This window comes from Pinus tabuliformis, chromosome 4_2 (genome assembly GCF_031772625.1).
Source record: "Pinus tabuliformis cultivar Carrire ecotype Pingquan chromosome 4_2, CPIR1, whole genome shotgun sequence".
NCBI classification, from domain to species: Eukaryota; Viridiplantae; Streptophyta; class Pinopsida; order Pinales; family Pinaceae; genus Pinus; species Pinus tabuliformis.
This window is the reverse complement of record NC_142304.1, coordinates 44,097,343-44,119,420: the sequence shown is the minus strand read 5'-3', so window position 1 is coordinate 44,119,420 and position 22,078 is coordinate 44,097,343.

The following is a 22,078-nucleotide window of genomic DNA, read 5'->3' as shown; positions in this document are numbered from 1 at the left end:
GGATTTTGACCTATGAATTTATATTTCTCAAGACGTGGTATAGTTGGTATTTTATGAACAAGATTAGACACTTGATGATCCTTTGATGGATTAATGGAAGACTCAAATATGTTGGAGTTGTGTTCAACTTCAAATGGAAAATGATATTATTGAAGTCATATTTTACAATTATTTTTCCTATTGAAATACTTTGAGCTAAATTTAATCCTTGCAATAAGGCATACCATTTTTCTTTATTATTTGAAGTTTCTCCTAGATTCCATGCATATAAGTTTTCTATTTTTCCTATGGGGCTACACATTGCTCACTCCCCGCATTGCCTACCACCCTTAGGTTAGACTTTTATGCTCCATCAAAGCAGTGTACATTAGTATTATGCAATTTCAACCATCCATAAAACTCTCATGTTGAAAAGGATAATCCCCACTAATTAGATCTCAAGTTTTACCTTATCGGGTGTATTTCAATATTGAATTGGTTTATTCATCTAGTTTCCAAAGTATCCATCTCTTAAGGCCTAGAATTATTTATTCCTTTATTTCTTGTGTGTTTTTCTAGGAATAATTTTCCCCTTTTTGCTACTTTCTCAAGTTGGGTGTGGATCCTTAGAAATATTAATCTATCTCATGCTATCCATATCTTGGAGATGTAGCTAGTTTTTTTAATAATTCCATATTTTTTTTAAATTAATATGATATGATTGGGCCAATTTTCAAAGTATTGGGTTATTGTGTCTAGCCAAAGTTTCTTAGTGGCCATTTCATTAGTAACTAGCAACCAATTTTTCTTTACAATTCACATTCTATGAAAAGGTATTGAATATTATCACTTTCCTTGCCACAAAAAACACATCTAGAGGGTCATTTTATTCCCATTTTTTGTATGTTTTTATATTTAAGAAATTTCGTATACTGTAAACTCCAGAAAAATATATTTATTTTTGGGAGTCCATCTAAATTCCATACTTGGGATGATATTCTTAGTCAAGTGTGAGGACCTTGAGGAAAGATATGATGTTTGTAACTTCTTTTAACTATGTAGATACCAATTCTCTATCCTTTAATATACTCTTCTTACTGAGATGAAGGAGTGCACTTCAATGGAAAAGAAATAAAATAAGGGAGGAGGGAGTTGAGATGTGGGGTGGAGAATATGTGGCCCAACTAATCCAAGAATCATCTAATATCCAATTTGAAATATTGAATAATGTGAATAACATTTCTTAAGAGATATGATCTAATTAGGAGGAAAATTGATTTAAGGAGAACTAGATGACCCACTGGGTTTAACTAATGTTCTCTCCCTTTTTCCATGTTTGATTTGAATTTTTCCAAAACTAGTTTCCATGAAGGGAAAGGAACATGTTAGAGGCCTATGGGAATTCCCAAGTATCTAAATCAAGGCCAATCCGTTTGAGTTCAAATCAACAACATTCATTGCATTACCTCTTGCCTAGCATTCCTCATGTTCCATGTAATGAGGATACTTTTCTTCTTATTTACTAACCCACGTAAAGCTTGAACGAAATATTCTAAAGATTCATTAAACTTGGATGTTATAATTGTAAATGCTCCTGCTGGAAAGAAAGTATTGTCTCCAAATTGAGCACCATTATTGTTCTTTACTCTTGTTATGCAAAGGCCTAGAATTTTACCCAATCTTATTTCTTCCTCCAACCTTCTAATAAGTGATTATAGCGTTAGAATATACATAATTAGAGATAGAGTACAACCCTGCCTACGACCCATTGAGGACTTGAAGAATCCAACTAACCTTCCATTAACCAAGGGGGATATCAATGGAGAAATTATACATGTTGATATCCACCCTATTACCTTTGGACTAAATTTGAATCTGTAAATAACAATCAATAGAAATTTGTGCCTAACTCCATCAAAGGCTTTGGCCATCCCTACCTTGATAATAACTCATTTTCCCCATCTAAAACTACTTGAGTGAATGGCTTCCTCAACCAAAATGATGTTATCTAGTATTTGACTCTTCTAAACAAATCCCCCTTTCTTTTTGAGATTAACTATGGCGAGAGAAATCTTATCCTATTCACTATGATTTTGGAAATAAGCTTTAGGAAACATTACATAAATATATGAGCTTGAATCTATTGAAAGAGGCTATATTTGATTCTTTTGGTATGAGGACCAGAAAGGAGGAGTTTATGCCTCCCCCCATTTAGGCACTTTGTTAGTAAAGGAAATCATTCTAGTCAAATCCATATCAATTAGTTAGGGGAATTTTCAAGTCTAAAATTGACCTCCTAAGGAAATTATAAAATAATATTGGAAATAATAAAATAATATGAGATTACATCATCAAATTTTAGAGGGAAAAAAGAAAAACTATTTTTCAACTCGTATTTTCAACTTATCTCCCTATGGGTTTGCTCAAATTTTGAGAATCAACACTAATTGGATGCAGAATTTGATTCCTCGTCAAAGGAGTACCCATGTTTCATACTTTCAATGAACCCTACTACATTAAAATTGAGAAATGCATAAAAAATGTGATTGTAATAACGTTTTTCCATGTATTTCTCATTTTTGTGTAGCAGGGCCCATCGAAAGTGTGCAACATGGGTACTCCCTGGACGAGGAATCATATTTTTCATCCTACGAGTACATCCACTCGAAATTTTAGTAAAACCTTAGGGAGATAAGTTGAAAATACGAGTTGAAAAAGTAGTTTTATCATTTTATTATTTTTTAAACTTTTTACTTTTTTACTCCAAAAATGGTGAATCATCCCCCATGGTTGACATCATCATCTTGAATCCTATTGGTTCTTATAAATTTTATTTTGGTTGTACATTTTTCTTAGGAGGATCATTTTATACCTCACAATTCCCCTAATGTATTTTTAAACATACCTTATAAAAGTGAGTAGAGAAGCCATCAAGCCTTGGTGCCTTGTTGGATTTGAAGAATGGCAATGCCTCCAAAATTTCCTAACTTTTGATATGGAGCATTATTTTTTCACTATCTTCCTCACTATATAGAAATGGATTTTTTTAGAGAATATTCTCTTGTGCTTCTTCATCTTCTTCTAGTTTCTCCAAGTTTAACGAGGAAAAATGCTTGACAACTTCTTCTTTAATTTGGTCATAATCTGAGACTTCTTGGCTTCCATGCTACATGGATATAGATTTACCATTATTTTTCCATGTCCTTTGGATAGCTTGTTTATGAAAAAACCTCGTGCTTCTATCTCATTATTTTAGCCACAAAATATTGGATTTTAGCCTCCAAGTTTCTTCCTATTCTTTTAATCATTTTTGAAATGGAAAATATATTTTTCCTCCAAAAGACAGTACCAAGAGGTTGGTTGAAGTTCCATTTTTACTTCTAAATCTTCTACGATTTGTTTTAGAGACATTATCCTTTGAAACTTCTCCTCTTCTTTATTTTTGTCCCATTCCTTTCGAATATTTGTAAATATTTTAACTTTCTTCTCCTAATTGCACAAAGGGGATCATTAAACCCATTGATTCCATTCGTTAGAGACAATATAAAAAAATCCATGATATTGCACCCAAAAAGGATTATACTTGAATGGAATTGGTTCATAATTCTCTAGTGGTGAGATGGATAGAGAAAATGGATAATGATCTAAACCTCCCCAAGAAAATATTTGAGAGGTAGGAGATATAATGTTATCTATCATAGATATTTGTACTAAAAACTAATCTAGTCTTTTAATAATATGCCCATGGACAAGACCCCTATTGGCTTAAGTGCATTTTCCTCTCTTTGGACTTGGTCATAAATATCAAAGGAAGAAATTAAGTCTTCCATTTTTTCCCTGAAGGGATCTCTTATCCACAAGCCTCATTTTTTCTCCTAGTGGTAAATTATAGTGTTCAAGTCCCCAACACAGATGTTATTTTCTTCCCACTCCATTTATTTGAGATTTAGAAGCAATTTCAAATATTCTACAAAATATAAACTTTTCTATATGTGATTTGAAGCAGTTTATCAACTAACCAATGACTTGAATATCGTTCTTGAATAAATTAAATGCTATTTGAGAAAAAAAATCATATTCTCCCTTATTCTCCCCTTGCAATAACTATTATTTCCTTACATGATTTGCATCCTTTGCTACTTTCCTTGAGGATTTCCTCTTTTTCCATTTTTGCATCATGGAGTAGAATTATTTGGGGTTTTCCCCTACGAATTAAGTTTCTTACTGTCTTCCACTTTTCCTCGCTCCCCAAACCTTTAAATTCTAGGAGATGACCTTCATCATTTTCTAATGCCTTTATGACTCCCTCTACATAGGGAGTTCAACCTCCCTAATTTTTATTGCTTCTTGTGTTCCTATTAAATATTCCTTCAATGGTGTGCTATATTCCCATGCATTTATCTTTATCTTCTTTCACTTCTATTCTTTTTTTGTTGGGTTTAATTCTTGGATTCTTTATTGATTTTATGACTTTTGAATCTTTGACTACCTTTTCTTTAGAATTTTTTTATTTATTCAAATTCTATGAATAATAATATAAATAAAGGAGGAATAGAGGAGGATCCCCCATGATCTAAAGGTTGGATATGGTTGAAACGAAATTGACTTATGGATTGGGAATGAGAAAGTATAACTTCTATTAAATGTAGAGGGACCTCTTCCAAAGGGGGAATTTTCTCTTTATTCTTATTTTAAGTATAATGAATTTCAATATATTCCATCTCATCATTTGAGAAGGAAATCAAATTAATTTCCAGAAAGGGTTGTGGATTTTACATAATGGGATTAATGGATGGTTGAACTTGCTTTCACAAAGGCGTTAAGGGGTGAGTAGATCTCAATGGAAGTTGCTTTGGGATATTTTCCTGAAGTTTGGTAGCTCTTTTCCTTTCGTTTTATTGCCATTATTCTCCATGTTCCAATTACTTGTATTCCATGGGAAGCTTTGGATAGTTCCTTGTGAAATGACCATACTCGTGAAAATATTTGTGTATAAATGGGAGTTAGTCATAAATACTCATCGGAAAAATCTCCAATTATCCAGAGATAGTTGAATGGATTCAAGAATATGTTTCTTCAAATCTACTTCCACGTAGATTTGGGCATAAGAAAACATTTTTTCTTTGGGTTTATCCCTATTTATTTACTTTCCAAGAGCATTTATGATACTCTTAAGTGTTTCTCAATTCCAACATCGTAGGTGGAGGTGTGGGAGCTTAACCTAGACTAGGACAACTAACGGGATAACATTTTAGGACTAAATTTGAGAATATAATGTTTAAAATAAATTCTATTTTTATAAAATAAAGACCACTTTTAAATATCAAGTCTTTTTCTTCCTTTTCTTTCAATAGTAAAGTAAAAAATCCTTCTCTACAGAAGGATAAATATATATTATCCTTAATGAGTGGTTTCAAGTTTTTCTCACATATATATTTTCTCTCGAAAGGGTTTCCTACGTCATATCTTGGCATTATTGTGATTTGTGAGTGATTATTTTTTAACCTGTTCTCTATTTTATGAAATTTATATTTGTATGCATAAATAAAAAAATTATCAATAATTACATATATGGAATATAAAGGAATGTATCCTTCATAATATAAAATTCAAATTATCGTATTAGATATATCGTGACAAACTATCAAATGGAATATCCACAACAGTTTATAGATCAAATTCCTTGTGACTTATTGCCTTCACATTGGGAGCATGATCGTGGCATTTTCCTAATTCTAGGTAGCCAACCGACCAATGTGTGTTTGTATATAAATTATTTTGAAAAAAAAATAATAAAAAAATATTATTCCTCAACTGTTGTAGGTCAAATTCATGTGTCCCATTACTAGCTCCTAATCACCACAATTTATCATGGTATTGAAGAAACAACGCACTTGGTGCATTTTTTTTTACTTAAATTTAGAATTAACCAAAAAAACATAAATTTTACGATTTAAATTGCAAGAACTTACTTGAAATGCCCTAAATTTTACAATTAACTAGAACTTAACTGAAACCAAAATTTAAATCTAGGTACTTACTTCGAAATCTTGTTTGGATTTGATTCTTGTTGTTGTTGCTCCCAATATAGTCCTACTATCAAACCAATTGTTTCCTCCCAACTTATCTGGGATTACCCTGTTTGGCTCCCAGATACAAAAGACTTCAAAATTCAATAATTTTGACCCCCTGTGCCCAAAATTCCGAGAAAATTTGCTCAGATTTCCCAAATCTTATATTCATTCCTCAATGGTATATCCTTCTCCCCATTTCCTCCTTATTTCCCCCTATTTTGTATTCTCCCCCGTCATGTATAAAATCCCCTCCTTCAAATGGTGGTCCCCTTCCTTCCTTCAACCAAAGATCATGTGTAGTTGAAATAATGCATCTATTTGCGACATGTGCTAAAGGTTGACATTAGAGCTATATGAGTTTATTCAAGAGGCTAGGTTTGATTTATATTTGAAGTTTGAAACATTATAATATTTATTTAAAAACATGATTTATTGCATTTCTTAATTGTATTCATGAATTTTATAACAATTTTTTTATAAATATAACTTATTTATATAATTTTATTAATTTAATCACAATTTATATAAATTATCATTTATAATTTGTAATTTGTAATTTTAATTATATTTCTTTATTATAATTTTATGAATGTTCTTTTATTAATTTACTCATAAACATAAGTTTTAAATTTTCTTGTGAGTTAGGTATTGAATTAGTATGCATACTAGTGTTGTACATGTGATGCATGCATATGTATCTATCATATGCATGATAATATTCCCATTTTTCACGTAATTCGATATGGTTCATTACAATGTTCCTTGATTTTTCAACTCTCAACACATTGATTATCAAAGAAAATTTTGACATCTTAGTTATTGAAGTTCTCATGGATGAGTGTCAAAGTGCTAGTTTCTTCACTAAAATAAACCTTTACTCTAGATATGAGCATATAAATATGAAGGAATGAAGTATTCCTAAGACAACCTTGTACACATGTGAATGCAATTATAAGCTTTTACTAATGACCTTGGTTATTTCTAATACCCCATACACCATTCAAAGCCTCATGAAAGAGATTCTTCTTATATTCCTAGAAAATGTTGTGTTTGTATTCTTTGATGATGTCTTAATCTATAAAAAAAGTTAGGACACTCATGTGGGGCATGATAAAAGTTTCTTGTAACTGCTAGAGGACCACTACATGATAAAAGTTCCTTGTAACTGGTAGAGGACCACTCATTTTTTGTCAAATTTTTCAATGTGCTTTTCACATTTCATATGTCAAATATGTGGGTCGCATTGTCAATCAACACAAGGTGTGAGTGGATCCCAAAAAAATTTAGGTGATGTTGGCTTGCTCATACTCTAAGGTTGTGAAAAGATTACATGGTTTCTTATGACTTATAAGCTACTATATCATTTTTGTGAAGAATTATGTATGAATTATATGGCCCTTAATTTCCGTGCCAAAAAAATAATACCTTTGTATGGACCGAGGTCATCATGTAATTCTTTTCAATGTTGAAAGAGCTCATGCATATAACACCCATATTAATAGCATTTGATTATGGCACTAAGACTTTTGTCTTGGAATGTGATACCTTAGTGCTTTCAAGACCATGTTAATGTAAGAGTGATGTTTCTTGGCATGCACTAGTATGCATATTTGTGATAAAAGTATGGGAAGCCCACCTGTGATAAAGAAATCATGTCATTCTTCATTGAATTGATACTTAGCACTTGAATGTCATTAGGAGGTGTTGCTCGATTTGTATAAATCACCACAGTTCAAACTATTTTCTACAATATAGGTTATCACCTCTAAAAAACACAAGTCAGTCACTAATATGCATGAATATAAGTATGATAACATATATAAGAAAGTAAATAGAATTTTGTACTAATGTTTTGTCTTAAAAGTATTGGAGAAAATATATTTCTTTACATTATCCTTACCCATATTAAATAGTTCACTAATCATGGAAAAAATTGTTAAAAAATGATAAATGATCCTTAAGTGCATTGGAAAATTTTGTTATAAATTTACTCTTCTATCTCACTCCAAGATCTACATGGTCTTTTGTATGTCCTATTTGAGGGTGGTGGGGTCAAATTTTTAAATTCAAATTAGTCTTCTAGTTTTTGATGAAGATGGCTCCAATTTTATTACAACTGGAAGTAGTATTGGACACAAAGGATAAGTATCATACATTACCATAGTGCACTGGCTAAAAAGTCTCAATCCAAACTATGCTTGTTAGGATCCATGAAATTATCACAAGGTGCACACCTACTTTGAGGGTGCTTAGGAAATTGTCAATTAATGTATGATGCCACACTTTTTGAATAAGTACTAGTAGGGAGTTAGTGGGTAGTTACTTAATGCAAAAGGGTTGTCTTTAGTTAACAAGGTCGACTAGTTAGTTGAGACTCATTAATGATGGGACAATAAGTACTTAGACTTTTATTATTTATAAAGCTAAAAATCTACAAAATTCCTTTTTGCAAGTTGTGTTATTGTAATTAGATCTCTATTCAAAGGAAGTTTCCTCTTCAAAAAAGCATGTCAACATTTCTAGATTCATATTTCTCTAAATATCATATTTGTGATTCAATTTGAAAGGTTAAAAAAGCACATAAATAACACTTTTAACCTAAATATTAATTTTAATACATTATTTATCTTAATAATTTTATATTTATTGAAACTGATGTAGGAGAATCCGGACTCAACCAGTAATGTGATTGTATGTTCACATGTTGTGGCTAACAAGAGATGAATTTCATTGACCTGAGTGGTAAAAAATAAGTTTTAGTAGAGAGGGTTGGATCTCTCGAATTAATCTTTATCTCAATTATTGTAATAATTGGATTACTGTATTATTTTTAGAATAGTAGATAAGTTGTTAGTATACGTGTGTATCAAAGCTTGAGAATAGGGATTTAATGGTTGAGTTGATAAAAATAGAGATTGAGTTGTCAATGCAGTTATGATAGGATTTGATTCATAAAAGAGGAAAGAATGTAATGACAAGGAGATTAGATGATCGAGAATAGAGTGAGTAAGCGAGAGTTTGAGTGAGAGATAGGGTTTGAGATTGAAACAGAGGTCAGACAAACTTTTGTAATCGAGTCGAGAGGGCCAAGATTCTATAATTTCCATTTTGTTGAATAAATGATTGAAGTGTGGTGTGGACGAACTGTTCTGGTGTAGAAATTCATTTGTAGCTATGTATTGGTGTTCTAGACCCTATTCAATTATTTTTCTCTGTTCATACATTTTATTGAATATCACAGTCGATTATTATTAATGATTAATATTGAGCTTAAGCGTTAAAATTTCCTTAAGCGTCTTTATTAAGATTGTGAATTAATAACGTCGTAGTATTCGATAAGTGGGAAGTGGTATCTCGCGCACCCTAAAGGTGGTAAGCGGTATTCCTAAATTTCACATGATTAGCCTAAGTGGGTGACATCTAGCATGAGAAAACTACTTTTCTTGCACGCTCTCGACTTGATATTGGTCGTGCAATAATCTGCGCAAGATTGTGTGACAGTCGTTGATTGGAAAGGTCACATCGACAGTGGAGATCGTCCGGGTTATTTGGTGAGCGGATGACGTGATATCCATTGGATCTGGAGAAGTGAGATCAACAGCGTGGATTGAAGTGATTGATACAAGGAGAATTCAATGAGGGACCGACAATGATTGGTGAGATAAGCGGGACCCTCAGGGGGAAAATCGACATAGAGAATATGTTAATGCACAACTGATTGGCTCTAAATCTAACCAGTAGTCAAACTCTAGACTACCACCGCATTTCGTCAACCTCCTACGTCATTTTTGGCATCAGAGCATAGAGATTAAGTGTTGCTACAGTAAACATGCCACCGAGGAGAGGAGGCATAGGTTGGGGGAGACCTGTAGAAAATGCAGTTTTGCTGGATGAGATATGAAATCTGCGTACAAGGATGGAGATAATGGAGACTGCACAGAGGAGAGCACCTAATGAAGGAGATGCCAGTGTTGCAGAGGAATCATATGAGGAAGAAGAAGAGGATGAAAGTGAAGCTACCAAATTTATCAAGATATTAGCCAAAGCAAGTGCAAGAACAAATGTGGAAATACCTTTGTATGACGGGAATCTCAATGTAGAAGAGTTAATGGATGTGATCAGTTCATTAGACAAGTATTTTGACTATGACGAGGTTGATGACAAAAAGAAGGTGAAATTTGTAGTTACCAGATTGAAGGGTCGTGCAGCTATCTGGTGGGATGAATTACAAACATCCAGAGAAAGAAAAGGGAATTCCAAGATCAAACAATGGGATAAAATGGTAAGTAGATTGAAAGCCAAATTTATGCTAAAACATTATCAATTAAATATTTTCAGGCAGTTACAAAATTTGAGGTAAAAATGAATGACTGTCAAAGAATACACATAAGAGTTTTATAAGTTGAGCATTAGAGCAAGACATGTAGAGGATGATGTAGAAAAGGTAGTCAAATACATAAATGGGTTGAGATATGACATATAGGATGAAATCAGCTTGCTCAGTCTAAAGACAATTGAATATGTCTATCAAGCAGCTTTGAAGGTAGAAGAGAAGATGTTGAGGAAGCAAACTCAAAGGAATAGAGGAAAAATTTTAGCAAGAGGTAGAGGAACTACCAGATCAAGATTTTAGCACCCTCAAGGTGAAGCAAGAGGTTCAAGTAATAGACCACTACAGAGAGGAGAATTTAGTAGAGGAAGATTTGCACCCAAAAGAAGAGGCTGAGGAAGAGAAATTCAGTGTTACACATGTGGAGAATGGGGACATGGATCATGGGACTGTCCTCATAATAAAGTAACAAATCAGAGGAATGTGAATGTGGCTAAGGCAAGGGAAGAAAAACCTCAAATTGCAAACAAGGAAGAATCACCTGAAGTAGGAGAATCCTTGTTGTTGAAAAGGGTATTGCTTAAGGCAAAGAAAGAGATAGGAGAACCAACTCAGAGAAAGAGTTTATTCAGAACTACATGCAAGTCCAAAGGAAAATGTTGTAAAGTGATAATTGATAGTGGAAGCACTGATAACCTTGTTTCTATAGAAATGGTGGACAAGTTAGGACTAGTGAAAACAATACACCCTACTCCTTACAAAGTATCATGGCTATAAAAAGGACATCAGCTTATTGTGATAGAACAATGCAAGGTAGAGATACAGATTGGTACTTATAAGGATGTGATATTGTGTGATGTAATGCCAATGGATGTATGCCATGTTTTTCTCGGAAGACCTTGGTAGTTTGATTGTAAAGATATTCATGATGCAAGAAGAAATACTTACACTCTAGAGAAGGATGTAAATAAACACACACTACTACCATTGAAGGATGAAGTAGGCAAAGAAGCGCCTGGAAACAATGTTATTCTGATGAGTGGGAAAGAATTGCTGCAAGAAGTCAAGAAGGATGAACAGATGCATTTTGCTGTCATAAGGAGACCTAAGGTAATTTTAACTTCCACAAACTTAGATGATTTATATGAAGAAACAAAAACTCTTTTGAATGATTTTTTGATATTATTGTGGATGAGTTGCCAAATGTATTACTACCCATGAGGAGTATTAGTCATCATATTGATCTAACACCTGGATAAAGTTTGTCAAACAAAGCAACATATAGGTTAACTCAATAAAATGAAAAAGTTGGAAGACAATTACAGGAACTGATGGATAAGGGATTAATCAGAGAGAGTCTTAGTCCATGTGTTGTACCAACAGTACTCAGTCCAAACAAAGGTGGTGATGGAGTATGTGTACAGATTCCAGAGCCATACACAATATTACTAGCAGGTATAGATTTCCTTTACCACACATGGATGATTTGATGGATTGTTTAAGTGGGTCAAATTATTTTTCTAAATTAGATTTGAAGAGTGGATATCATCAAATAAGGATTAGAGAGGGAGATGAATGGAAGATTGCATTTAGAACAAATAGTGGGTTGTATGACTGGTTAGTGATGCCTTTGGGACTCACTGATGCACCTACCACATTCATGAGATTGATGAATGAATTCTTGAAGGAATATGTAGGAAAGTTTTTCATTGTTTATCTTGATGATATTCTAGTTTTTAGTAGAAGCAAAGAAGAACATATGGAGCATCTTAAGTTGGTTTTAAGAACTTTGCAGAAAGAGAAACTGCTGATAAATCTGAAGAAATGTAGTTTCATGAAAGAAGAATTAATCTATTTGGGATTTGTAGTTTCTAAAGAATGTTTGAAAATGGATCCAGAGAAAGTCCAAGCAATTTGGAACTGGCCTACTCCAAGAAACATATTTGAGGTAAGAAGCTTTCATGGTCTTGCAAGATTTTATAGAAAATTTATCAGAAGTTTTAGTTGGATTTGTGCACCAATTATTGAAACAATCAAAGAGACATATCAGCCATTCAAGTGGACAGAAGCAACAGACCGAAATATTAAGTTGTTGAAGAAGAAAATTACAGAGAAACCAATTTTAGCTTTACCTGATTTTGGGAAAGTTTTTCAAGTTGAAACTGATGCTAGTGGAGTTACAATTGGAGCAGTTTTGAGTTAGGAACAGAGACCAATAGCCTACTTTAGTGAGAAACTAAATGAAGGTAGGAATAAGTATTCTTCTTATGATAAAGAATTTTATGCTATTCTGCAAGCTTTAAAAAAATGGAGACATTATTTGCTACCAGAGGAATTTGTATTATATTCTGACAATCATGCATTACAGGTCATAAACAACCAGGTAGAATTGAACTAGAAACATGCCAAGTGGGTAGAGTTTTTATAGAGTTTTACTTTTGTGATAAAACACACAAGTGGTAAGTTGAAAAAAGTTGATGATGCTTTGAGCAGGGTAAATTTCATTGTACAAGAATTAAGAGTTGGTGTTGTAGGATTTGAAGAAATGGTTGACATGTATAAAGATGATGCAGAATTCAAAGATATTTATGCATTTGTAAAAAATCCAATAGTTCATAATAGAAGTCAGTGGTTAGATTATCTTATCTAGGAAAGTTTATTGTTTAAAGGTAACAAATTTTGCATTACTAAATGTTCTATGAGGGAAAACATAATCAAGGAGAAACACAGTGGAGGATTATCTGGTCACTTTGGACAAGACAAAACCTTTGCTTAGGTAAATGCTTTTTACTATTGGCCAAAGATGCAAACTGATGTTAAGAAATTTGTTGAGAAGTGCAGAATCTGTCAGCATGCTAAAGGGAGAAGCCAAAATACATGATTGTACCAGCCATTGCCAATACCAGACTGACCATGGGATGCAATTAGTATGGACTTTGTTTTGGGGTTACCTAGAACTCAAAGAGGGAATGATTCCATTTATGTTGTGGTAGATAGATTTTCCAAAATGGCACATTTCATTGCATGTAAAAATACTAGTGATGCAACACATATTGCTAATCTGTTTTTTTCAAAGGTTGTAAGGTTACATGGATTTCCTGTAAGTATTGTGTCTGATAGGGATACAAAGTTTGTTGGGCATTTATGGAGAACTCTTTGGAAGAAACTAGGTGCCAACCTTAGTTCCAGTTTATCATATCATCCTCAAATAGATGGACAGACCGAAGTGGTAAACAGAAGCTTGGGAAACATATTGGGAAGTTTAGTGTATAAAAATCCTAAGCAGTGGGATTTAGCACTTTCGCAAGCTTAATTTACTTATAATGACACTCCAAACTAAAGTACTGGGATGAGTCCATTTCAGATTTTTTTGGAATGAATCCAAGAAGTGTGTATGAACTCAGAAATTGGGTAAACAGGAGACAGGAAGTGCAAAAGCTGAAGAGTTTGTAGACGAGATGCGGAGACTACAAGAAGATGTCAAAGACAGATTGTGTAGAAATTCCCACGATATATCAACAAATTATGCAATATACTAAAGCAAAATACAAGATCTACTTCTACAACAAATTTGCAGAAGCTTAATCGAATATGAGCAAGATCAAATATAACACATATAACAGATGAAAAAGAAACAATCACACATGAACACAGAAGAATACTCTAGGGAAAGCCTCAGTTAAAAACCCCTATCTCTGTATTATCATACAAGTGGAAATATGCTCAGATTACACAAAGAATCAGCTCACAACCTATCATGCTCTCTGCACAATCAAAACAATATAGCTCACAGGCTGAATAGACACAAGATATGCCTTCCCTCAGCCCTCCAAGCCTCCTATTTCCTTGCACAATTTTCCTTGGGGTCCAATGCTACCACTTGTGTGAATTGGCCTCATCACACACTCACCAAACCCAAAAGTAATTGCGCAATCTCCAAGGAATGAATTCCTTCTGCATGCAAGAGATATCCACCATGGAATATTCCTGCAACTAATAGTACTCTTTCCCATCATCTTATTTTAATTGGGTCTATGTTTGAACTTACATGCATGAGTTATTTATGAGAGAATATTCAATTATCTAAAGTGCAGCAGTTACATGCATGTATGTATTAACTAACTGAACTCACAATTAGTTCAACAAAATATTTGAACTAATATAGCTGGACTTAACTTAGTTAATTGAGCTAACTAATTACAACTCAAATTACAACTCATCCTTATCTCTTTAACTAAGTGATAAATTCCTCAATTAATGGGATAACTGTTGCATGCCCTCACATAGACTTCATGTTTGGTTTTCTACAACTAATTAATTCAAGATGAATTAATTAATTATTTTACAAACAACTACTAAGATCAAATTCAAATTTTACTTCTCTATTTTAGTTCAAGGACTAACTAAAATAGTAAGGTATCCTGAAATCCTATTTATAGCAGTGCTAATTTTAGCACTTATATTTTTAGCATTTCTTGTTGTTATTTTCAACACTCCCTGTCAACAAGAAAGGGATTATCAGTAACCCCAATCCTGTCTCTGTGGAACTCGAACTTGCATTTTGACAATGAATTCGTCAAAATATGTGCATCCTATTCCTCGATCAAAACATACAAAAACAACATGATCCTCTTGACCACACAGTCTTGAAGATGGTGATACCAGATATCAATGTGCTTAGACCTTTCATGAAAAACTGGATTCTCAGAGAGTTTGATGCAACTTTGATTGTCATAGTAGATCATAGTTGGACCCATCCTCTCACCAAACAATCCCACTAGAATCTTCCTTATCCAAATGGCCTCACATGCAGCCTAACTAGCAGCCATGTGTTTAGCCTCTGCTGAGCTAAGTGCAACTGATCTCTGTTTCCTGTTGTATCAGGAAACTACAGCTGAACCAAGGTTGAAGATTCCTCCATAAGTGCTCTTCCAGTCTAATGGACTCCCTGCTCAATACGCATTTGTGAAGCCATGAAGCTTCACTCCCTCTATCCATCTGTAACACAATCCATACTGAGATGTGCCTCTGAGGTATCTCAGCACATGCTTCATTGCCTTCCAAAACAGATTGGTAGGCTGAACCATAGCTTGACTCAGTTGGTTCACTGCAAAGCATAGTTCTGGTCGTGTGTTCACCACATACATAAGTGAACCCACAAGCTATCGATAAACAGTAGCAACTACTACCTCACCTGAAGTAGCATCCTCCTTCCTCCAGTTCCTAGATAGAGGAGTCTGCATGGGCTTGCACTTCTCCATGTGAAGGTGCCTAAGTATCTCATTGGCATACTGACCTTGAGACACAAATACTTCGCCATCTTTCTACCACACCTCCATGCCTAGAAATTAGTGCATAAGACCCATGTCTTTCATTTCGAACTCTCTTGCAAGGTCTTCCTTGCAAGATTGGGTCAGTTGATCATCACCTGTCGAAATCAGATCATCAACATAAAGAACAATGATCAATGGCTTACCTTCTACCATGATGTGGTAAAGGTTTGCATCTGCTTCACTCTTAGTGAAGCCCAACCCGGTGAAATAGTTGTCAATCCTGGTGTACCAAGAATTGGGTGCTTGCTTCAGCCCATATGAAGCCCTCTTGAGTCGTCACACATGCGAATCACGATCGAAGTTCTCGAAACCTTCTAGCTGCTCAATGTACACCTCATCTTCAATCTTCCCATTGAGGAATGTTGTCTTCACGTCCATCTCATGGATATTCCAACCCATTTGAGCTGATAGTGCCAACATCGATTTGATAGATGAGTAGCTTGCTACATGAGCAAAGGTCTCATCGTAGTCGATCCCCTCGACCTGTGAGAAACCACAGGCAACAAACCTTCCCTTATGTTTCTCAACACTACCATCATCTGCCTACTTTACCTTGTAAAGCCATCTGGAACTCACCACTTACTTGTCCTAAGGTCTTGGGACAGCATCCCACACACTGTTCTGAATGATAGAGTTGTTATCCTCTACCATTGCATCAACCCAGACTGGTTGCTGCACTGCCTCCTTGAATGAAGAAGGCTCAAACTCTACACACTCCCCAACTAGGTCCATGTAACCAGTGTACCACTCGGGCGACCTCCTTTGTTTGCGCTAAGAAGATGGTTGTCCCACATTCTCCTGCGCTTCTAGCATCAACCTGTCAACTTCCCTCGAGCATTTCCGCCCATCTCTAGAAAACTCAGCATGAGTGGATGTCTCCACTCTCGGATCCTATGCATGTGGCTACTCTGCATTAATCTGAGGCTCCTCCACCTTAGGAACTGAAAGTTCCTCCTTTGCATGCAACTTGAGCTCCCTCTCAAGTGATACTCACATGGCTTTCTACTTGTCGAACTTTAGATCTCTACGTACCATTGTCCTCTGACTGGTAGGCACGTACACCCGATAGTTGTGGGGTGTATCAGTGTACCCCACAAGTATTCCCAACTCAGTTGTTGGTTCTAGCTTATTCCTGGCATCTTTGGTCACATGGCAGTAAACCGATGATCCAAAGATTCGAAAGTGACTCACATCTGGTTGCTTCCCAGAAAAGGCCTCCATAGGTTTCTTCATTCCCAGTATACGGTGTGGGCTTCTATTCTGCAAGTATACTGTTGTATTGCATGCCTTGGCCCACAAATGCAATCATAGGCTTTGGTCATGCAACATCGTTCGAGCTACTCCCACTATCAATCTGTTCTTCCTTTCGACCACCCATTCTGCTGTGGGTTATAGGGTGTCGTCAACTCCCGTTTAATTCCTTCTGCAGTGTGGAAGTCCTTAAACTATTGGGAGACATACTCTCCACCATTGTTGCTACGCAAGGCTTCTATTTTCTTTCCAGATTCTTTCTCTGCCAAGGATTTAAACTCAAAAAACCTTAAGAAGGTTTGATCCCTTCTATTGCATAAAGTAGATCGAGCATCTACGAGAAAAATCATCAATCAAAATAACATAGTACCTTTGTTTAGTGGTGGAGGCTATAGAGAAAGGTCCACAAACATCTAAGTGAACTTGCTCCAGGATTGCTCCACCTCTACTTTCTCGATCCAGAAAGGAAGATTTCGCATACTTACCCAAGGTACAACCTTTGCATGTATTTGTCTACTCCAGTTTTCCCTTGGGAAGTCCAATAGAAATCTGCTGCATGATCTTCAGGGCTCCATGGTGCAAGTGGCCCAATCTTTTATTCCATAGCTCTCCAACATCTTCGCTCTGCACCACCTCAGATTTGGAACTCAATGCAGCACAGTCATCTATGTTGGCATTATGGCATAGGTTTAGAGCTATGGCACAGTTGTTGTCCTTGATGGCAACTCACTCTGGTGACAGATCTCAGTTCAGGCTTTCATAATGAAGGAAAATATATATACGCAGGTTCACCTAGGCTAAGACGCATATACACGTGGGTTATATGTTACAAAAGCGCGTATGCGTATACATGCACTTTCACGCAAGGAAAAGCGCATACATGTTGCAGAACTTACTTTTGGTCCGTGGTATTTAGTCCTTGGTAATTGAACCTATGGTTTTGGGCCATGGTATCTCGTAAGAAGTGTTGATCCCAAGTATTGGGTCCATGGTATTTTTTTGTTATGGTTTTGGATTGTGGTATTGTGAAAGGCCTAAGACTATAAAAGAGGAAGGAGATCATTTGGCAAAGGATCATCTGAATTAATTGAATATCTGATAAAGTGCCAGATCTGGAATATTGGTGATTGGGTTATGGTGTAGATCTGGATCTGAATGAAGGAGGAACCTGAGCGCAAAGAGAAGGATAAGTTCTATTGATGGGTCATAATCTTAAGGCTTGAATAATAGTATCTTTGTATGATTTTGATCCGTTATATGTGGCGCATGATTGATCTATAAATATGGTAATCCGGGTTAATTAATGTCTGAATATTTGAAAGAGTGAATTATCCTTTATAGATCTGTACGCAGGTTCAGTGAGGTGAAGGCGCATATACACGCTGGTTCTGTGAGTAAATACAATGTATACGCAGGTTGGTTCAAGCACAGAAGTGTATTCACACAGGTTTCTGGTTATTGAAGTAGTGTACATCTCTTGAGTTGTGTTCTAGCTGCTTCCGTTTATTGCTGCAGTGTTCTGGGTTCAGAATTTGGTGTGTGGTTACTATTATTGTGGTTTGGGTACAACTGTCAGAGAAGTGTCTACTTGATTCTGTCCTAATTGGCGAAAAGGAGATTGTTTGATGCAAAAATTCTTGATGATTGATTGATGTTCATGGATCCAGTTTGAAAATTTATGAAACGTGGTCCGTGGAAGAAAGAGAAGGTTGTAGCCTTCTGTAGGCCAGCACCTACATACTAGTATCTTGGCTAGTGCAAGAGCTAAGGGGGTTGTAGCTCCCTTCTAGGAGAAGCTGGAGAATGAGAGAGGGTTGTAGCTCTCTACAGGTTGCATCCTTCGTACTGGTAAAGGACTGCACCAGTACAAAATCATTGTAAAAATAGGTTTCTAATAAAAAAGAAGATAGAGACGAATTGCAGCAGGTGGTTTTCGCCCACATTGGGTTTCCACCTTATATCTTGTGTTCTTGTGTGTGATTTTCTTCTGCCCTGTTTCATTGTTTCTGGTTACTGTTTATTTGATTCTGATACACAGATTAATGATCAACATCTGTAAGATAAAGTAAATTATAAGTTTGCATGGTATACACGGGTTTCCTTATATGTAGTTGCGTATATACGCGATTTTCACTAACTGAAGTAGCGTATATTATCTGGATTTGAAGAAGGAAATAATTGACTTGATAATACTGATTCACCCCCCCTCTGAGTATTATTTCCAACAATTGGTATTAGAGGAGGTCCTTTTGAAGAAGTTTGATCGCTTGAAGGAAGATCCATCATCATGAGCAACTACGATAGAGAAGCATCGATTAGGCCACCAATTTTTGATGGGACAAACTTCATCTATTGGAAGGTAAGAGTCACAGAATATCTTCAATCTCTTGGTACAGAAGTCTGGGATATCATAGATACAGGGTACACTTTTCCATCCACAACTCCTACAGATTCGGCTGGTAAGAAGCAATATGAAACAAATGCAAAGCCTGTCAATACTCTACTAGGATGTCTATCTCAATCAGAATTCGTCAAGGTTATGCAGTATAAATCCGCAAAAGAAATATGGGACAATATTGTTCTGAGCTATGAAGGAGATGAACAAGTAAAACTAGCAAAACTTCAAACCCTCAGAATTCAGTATGAAAATCTCAGAATTCACAATGACGAAAGTGTGGCTAACTATTTCCTTCGTGTAGATGAGATTGTTAATTGTATGAAAAACTTGGGTGAAGAAATAAAAGAGGCTATTGTGGTTGAAAAGGTTCTAAGATCTTTGTCCTCTAAGTTTGAATCTAAAGTTTCTGCAATAGAAGAAAAAGAGAATCTACGAAACCTTAACATGTCACAGCTGCACAGAATTATGACTACTTATGAAATGAGGAAAGGAGGACCATCAGACAGGAGAGAAGCTACTTTCAAGGCTTCAGGCAAAGGAGATTACTATGAGTCAGGACATATGTCAGAAGAAGAGGAAGAATCAAATTTTGTCAAGAACCTTCAACGGGGTGCTGGAAGATTCAGAGGTAAGTTACCTTTCAAATGCTTTGCTTGTGGAAGAGTCGGTCACTATGCTGCCAAATGTCCTCATAAAGATAAGCTTGACAAGGGTAAGGAACCTGTTAGATGGAACAAGAAACAGAATGTAAATAAGAAAAGCTATTACACTCATGAAGACAGTGATGGACTTTCAAATAGTGATGAAGATGAACAAGGTAATAAATATAGACTTTTAATGGCTTTTGAAGATGAAGATTTCATGGATGCTATAGATGAAGAAGGTCTTTATGAAGAGATTTCTAAACTCAAAATTTGTTTAGAAGAGAAAAATATGATTATTGATACTTTGCAATTCCAACTGGCTGAAAGGGAAAAACATCATGAAAAGTTAGAATGTGAAATTGTGGGACTTAGAAAAGAGATTGAGAAATATAAAGCTCTTAATCTTAGATTTGTTAAAGGATCTGAAACATCAGATGAGATTATCAAAGTGCAGTGTTCTCCACTAATCAAGACAGGTCTGGGATATAATGAAGAAACACCTCAAGTGCAGGAACCATATACCTCCAAAAGTTATCTTGATGCAGCAAGGAAAAGTGAACAAAGGCCAATTGGAAATCACCAGGTAAATCAGGGACAAATCACCTCAAGAATGAATAAATACTATCAGATAAATCGAGGGCAATCTACTTTTAGAATGAACAGAAGATACAACCAGCCACAGGTAAAACCTTCTCAATCTGCCTCAAGAATGGATGTCAATAGGAACTACAATCATTTGGCTGGTAGATTTGATAATCACAGGAGTTTCTTCAATGGCCAATGTTTTTCTTATCATAACTTTGGTCACAAAGCAGCTCAATGTGTTGCCTATAAGACAATCATGACTAGGGAAGCTCATAAACAGAGGAGTATGACTGGGATCATGAAAATGACCTACAATAACTTCTCTGCTCTTGAAAATGAAATAGAATGTTCTATTTGTAACAATTTCGGTCATGAATATTCTGAATGCAAGAGCAGGTTTCGACAGACAACTCGAAAGGAGCAAGCCTCAAGTGCCAAAACATGGAGAATAAAAGAACCACGACTAGAAAGATGTGGTATAGCCTTATATGCGGAAGGGCAGGAAAATCAATGGTACATTGACAGTGGATGTTCGAAACATATGATAGGTGATAAAGACAAACTTCAGTGATATAGTGCCTTAGAGAAGGAGAAGAAGGTCTCTTTTGGAAATGACACCCCTGCTCTCATAAAAGGTAAAGGTTCTGTTCAGTTGAAAGAAAGGGTCAAAGCTGGAAATGTCATGTATGTTGATGGCTTAAAGCATAATCTATTAAGTGTCAGTCAAATGTGTGATCAAGGAACTGAGGTAATATTTCGATCAAATGGATGTAGTGTTCGTGATCTTGATACAGGAAAAATAGTGATCAAAGGCGTAAGAACCCCAAATAATTTATACATATTCAAAGAAGGACAACATCAATTATTTATAAGAAAGAATGATGAACACTGGCTATGGCATAGAAGATTGGGGCATCTTAGCCTCTCACAGATAAGAAACGCATGCAAATACTAGGCAGTTCGTGGTCTTCCAGACATCAGAATTCCAGACAATACAATATTCAAATCGTGTCAGTTTGGTAAGAAAACCATAACTAACTTCCCTGAGAAGGAAGGATCATCTAGCAGGCCACTTGAACTTGTCCATACTGATGTATGTGGTCCATCTAGGAAAGGGTCACCCCGAGGAGAAGAATACTTTATATTATTCATTGATGATTTTTCCAGGATGTGTTGGATAGGACTTATGAAGCACAAAGACGAAGCCTTTGAAAAATTCAAATCATTCAAAGCCTTGGTGGAGAATGAATCAGATCACAGAATCAAATGCCTCAAGTCTGATCGAGGAGGAGAATTTACCTTGAATGAATTTTTTGATTTTTGTGAAGAACATGGAATAAGAAGGGAATTCTCTACAGCTAGGACTCCTCAGCAAAATGGAGTAGTGGAAAGGATGAACAGAACTATTCAACAAATGGCTCGTGCTATGGTTGAGGAGTCTGGAACTCCTGCAACCTTCTGGGGTGAAGCCGCATTTTCTTCAG